The sequence below is a fragment of the Onychomys torridus genome, chromosome 5 (assembly GCF_903995425.1).
Source record: "Onychomys torridus chromosome 5, mOncTor1.1, whole genome shotgun sequence".
NCBI classification, from domain to species: domain Eukaryota; kingdom Metazoa; phylum Chordata; class Mammalia; order Rodentia; family Cricetidae; genus Onychomys; species Onychomys torridus.
Window position 1 is genome coordinate 31,960,799 of NC_050447.1, and position 5,039 is coordinate 31,965,837.

The window sequence follows — 5,039 nt, forward strand, 5'->3', positions numbered from 1 at the left end:
TGTATGTACATCTGCCTTGACATCTGCCCATGTCCTCTTGGGTTTGTTCTTGCTGTTATCAGTATATTTGGTCCAGAGAGAGCTGACAGATTTAGGGAGCCTCTCTCTCTTCCAGATGGAAGCTCTGGGCCAGATGGGAGTGCTGGTCCAGATGAGATTGCTGGCCAGATAGGAGCTGGGGTGCTGGACTCTGAGTCTTGGGAAGTCCTTGGGGTCTCTTTATTTTGTCCAGATGGGAGCTCCTCTTGTCCAGATGGGAGTTCGTCTGGTCTCTGGTCCAGATGGGAGTTCCAGGGCAGGATGGAAGCTTGGGTCTGGTCTCTGATTCTCAGGAAGTGGCTGGGGTCTCCAGCAGATGGGTGTGGGGGCAGGGTGTGGAGACTGCAATGTCTGCCTGCAGTCTTGGAAAAGGGGAGCCTTCCTGCAGGGCCCACCAATTGGCATGAAACTGGGGCCAAGTTGGTCAGGTCTTCCCAGGGTGGCCTGTGTCCATTGGTGGGACCCAGGTGCAGATGCCTCTCTGACTATACCCCAGGCCTACATGGAATTTCTTATCAACTTCCTTCTATGTAAGGCTCAGGGAATGTTGAGGAAGAGGGACTGGAAAGCATAAAATAGCTGGAGGAAAGGGAGAGGTGTTGTGCAATCCTATTTTCTGGACATGACATGGGAGTTATACACAGGGACTCACAACAGCTTTGATTACTTGCACAAAACCTACACAAGATCAAACTAGTTAAAATTCTACCATGAAGGGGTAAGAAGTTTCCAAGGTTCCACCTCTTGCTAAGAAGCTATTGGCAGTTGATGCTTCTTGAGGGAGGGCTACTTTCCTTTGGGGGTATGGCCACTGATAGGTTGCTCATGCCCTAGTGGATTGTCCATTCTCATGTGCATAAGGGGAACTTTCTGAGAGCACAAGAGGGCTGGTCCTTGATAGTTCCACTAGGGTCTGAAGGTGCTATTGAGTTCCTGCTGCACATCTGCCTCTGTGATGCACAGGACACTACATCAAAGGAATTTTTATACTTTCAGTAGCTGCATTATTATTATTATTATTATTATTATTATTATTATTATTATTATTATTATTAGTTTTTGAAGACAGGGTTTCTCTGTGTAGTTTTGGTGCCTGTCCTGGATTTTGCTCTGCAGCCCAGGCTGCCCTCTAACACACAGAGATCCACCTGGCTCTGCCTCCCGAGTGCTGGGATTAAAGATGCGTGTCACCTCCTTCTGGCTGTTGCATTATTTTTGAAAATCTTTATTACTGAATGATTTAAAACAATCTCTTATTTATTCTTTGAGAATTTCATACTTGTAAACAATGTATTTTGATCACATCTACCTCTCAACTCTTCCCTTCCTCTCCCGTAGGAAGAGCAATATGTCTTCCTCCCCATTTTTATACTTCCCTCTCCTATTTTTTGTAATGAACTGAGTTCAGCTAGTGCTACTTTTTGGAATATTGGCAATATCATCTTATTGGCTTGATCTTGTGTATGTAACTGGAGCTGCAGTGAATTCATGAGTACAATGGCTGTGTTGTGTTCAAAAGACAGATTTCACAACATTCTTTCTGACCCTCTAGCTCTTACATTTTTTTAATGAAACTTCTTCCATTATATTTTCTTAGTTTGGGGCAGGGTGTTGACATACCGGTCCCATTTGGGACTAAGCACTCCATGATCACTTATTCCAAGCACCTGATCAGTTACAAGCCTCTGCATTAACTGCTGACCACTGCACAGAGAACCTTCTTTGGTTAAGGCTGAGGGCAACCCTAATCTATGGGTATATGCATAAATATTTAGAGGGCAGATTGAAAGCATGTCCATTTAGCAAGATAACAACATTAGGTTCTCATTAACATCTATGACTTCCCACACTTTGGGCTTTTGACAAAGTTTATAATATCAGACATGAATTTTCTCCTATGGAGCAGGTCTCAAATCCAATCCAAAAGCAGTTGGTTACTCTCATGACCTTTGTGGCAACATTACTCCAGGGGGTATGTCTTACCTGACAAGTTGTACATGGGGTTTTCTCTTGGGGAATACCACTGATGGGTTTTCTCCCCCAGACCCTTTCATAGTCCCTTCTGAGACTATGAAAGCTAGCCATCAGAGAGGATGTTTTCAGGAGAGTTCCTTGTTTTCTCTATGCCCCTTAACCAAAGTATATTGTATCTTCAGAGATAGAGTTTACCATCTAATTTAACGTTTTGCCCACTCCCCAGTTCTCTCCATAGTTCCAGTAGGCAACTGTGCTGACTAGTTTTTGTCAGTTTGATACAAATCTAGACACTGCTGGGAAGAAGATCTCTCAACTGAGGAATTGCCTTCATAAGATTGGCCTGTAGGCAAATCTGTGGAGCATTTTCTTGACAATGACTGATTTGGGAAGTCCCACCCCTGGGTAGATTGTATAAGAAAGAAGGCTTGGCAAACCATGAGGAAGAAGCCAGCAAGCAACTTCCCTCCATGGTTCCTACCTCTGTTTTTGGTATTTCTGACCAATAATTCACAGGGAAGTATGGCCTGCTTGCAACTAAGATCTTCATTTAATAACCCGTGTCTTCTAGAGTAAGCACTGTCTACCCATGCAGATACTTGAATGCACACAATACATTTTACCTGATCTCTATAGGTACACATCAGAGTGACCTGTTTTTGACTACTTTTAATCAAGCTCTTTAAGAACTTTTTCAAACATGGGCTTTGTGATTGGTGCTATCATTCCACAGGGCTATAGACCTAGGACAAGTACTGTGGTGATATATTGTGTATCAAATAAAACTTGCCTGAGGATCAGAGGACAGAGTCAGTCAATAGATTAAACATAGAGGCCAGGCAGTGATGGCACACATCTTTAATACTAGCACTTGGGGTGAGTTCTAAGCCACCCTGGACTACATGAGATTGATTCAGTAAGGGGAGAAACAGAGCCAGGCAGTGGTGGCACACACCTTTTATCGTAGTACTTGGGAGTCACATGCCTTTAATCCCAGCATTTGAGATCTCATGCCTTTGCTACCAGTATTTGGGAAGCAAATATGCCTTTAATCCCAGCACAAGGAAGGAAAAGACATGGCTGGGTAGAGAAAGGCATATAAGGTGTTAGGAGACAAGAACTAGAAGCCCTTTTGCCTGAGGATTCAGAGCCACTTGTGAGGTGAGACATTTCTCTAGTGGCTTGTTCCATTGTCTCTCTGATCTTTCAGCATTTACCCCAATATCTGGCTCTAGGTTTTTTTGTTTGTTTGTTTGTTTTTGTTTTTGTTTTTCATGACAGGGTTTCTCTGTGTAGCTTTGCTCCTTTTCCTGGATCTCGCTCTGTAGATCATGCTGGCCTGGAACTGACAAAGATCTGCCTGCCTGCCTCTGCCTCCTGAGTGCTGGGATTAAAGATGTGCACCACCATTGCCCGGCTTGGCTCTAGGTTTTTTAAGATCATTTAAGATTCATGCAACAAGTACATGTTTAATTTTTGAAGAAAATGCTTAACTGTCTTCCAAATGATTATACAATTTTGCATTTCTTCCAGCCTTGTATGATGGTGTCAGTGACTACATGGATTTGCCAATATTTGGACTTATGGGTCTTAAAGTGAATGGGAACGTGGTTGAATCTCTTTCATGTATTTCTATGAAGTTTGAGAGCCTTCTCTCTGTCTCTTGGTCCTCCCCTAATTTTGTCCTCTTACCACAGAAATACATTGAAGAGTCTTCTTCATTCCACCTTTTTACTAGGGTCTTGACCATCATCAGCACAAAGCCTTTGAGTGATGGTCTAACAAATGGCAGAAAAACATGGGCTGTCCCAAGTCTGAGCCACAAAAGAAATCTTGGATTAAGAAGTACTAGGACATCTAGGAAACATGATGAAGCTGGTTCCCTGACTCCAATATTAGAGTAACTGGAGACTTTGCAGCCCCATAGCCCAGCAGTTAGTTCTCTGGGTCAGAGAATTTAGAATAGAGACAACATCTGCCAGAGAGGGGACCATGGACTGGACAAGAGTGCAGAGGAGTGGCTATTGGGAAATGAAAGCAAGCCTTGGAGCTGAGAGGAGGCAAGAAGCATGACTGCCACGCTAGCAGAAAGAGAAACAAGAAGGAAGTCTTTCAGTGCTAGGCTGAGGGTTCCCAGGACTACTGGGACCAGAAATGTGGACCAAGGCTAATTCTCAGACAACAGTATGGACTGACACTGATCTCCACAGCACATCCTCCAAGAGGTTAGGCTGGGCCTCATGGAAACTCCTGATCCTGTGTTCTTTGAGGCATCCTTCCAGGTTTCTTTATGATTCTGAAACTCCTATTTATAGAAGTGTCTCCAGCTTTTATCACAGGTGCTGAAAGCCCAGACTCTCCTCAGTCTAGATCCAGCAATAGCTCAAGAAATGTTCATCTAGTGAGGCCTGGGAAGCTTTCTGCCAAGCCTGACAAACAACCTGAGTTTAATCTTGAAGACATACATGCTAGAAGAAGAAAAGAGCTACCTCCTACATGTTGTCCCTTTGCTTCCACATAGGTGCCATGGTACATGAGTGCCCATACCTAATGCATGCACATGAATGCACATGCAGACACATGATAAATAAATGTGAAAAATTAGACAGTATTTGTAAAGTAGATTGATGACTATGAAATTTTCTCATAAATATTTGACGAATAGAGTGGCTGCAGTATAGAGGTGGATAGAAAAGGAGATGAAGACTTAGGTGTGGGTCCCGAGTGTAATGTGCACATCCATCTGGGAGAAAGACAACCTGGGCCTGAGCACTTATTCACCAGTCCCTTTTTTTTTGGGCCCTTCCCTCCAGACACAACCTCCATACCATCCTTCTTCCCAATCACTTCTATTGATTCTGGCTCTTCTATCCTACCCCAAGCCCATCTGCAGTCAATCCACTTCTACCCAAGGACCTTGTCAGCTGCTATTGCCCATCCAGCTGCCCTTTCTGCCACACTCCTCACTATTTTCTGGAGAATTTCCAGTATTCTTGTCACACCAGCTTGGTGTTTCCTCGCAGTTC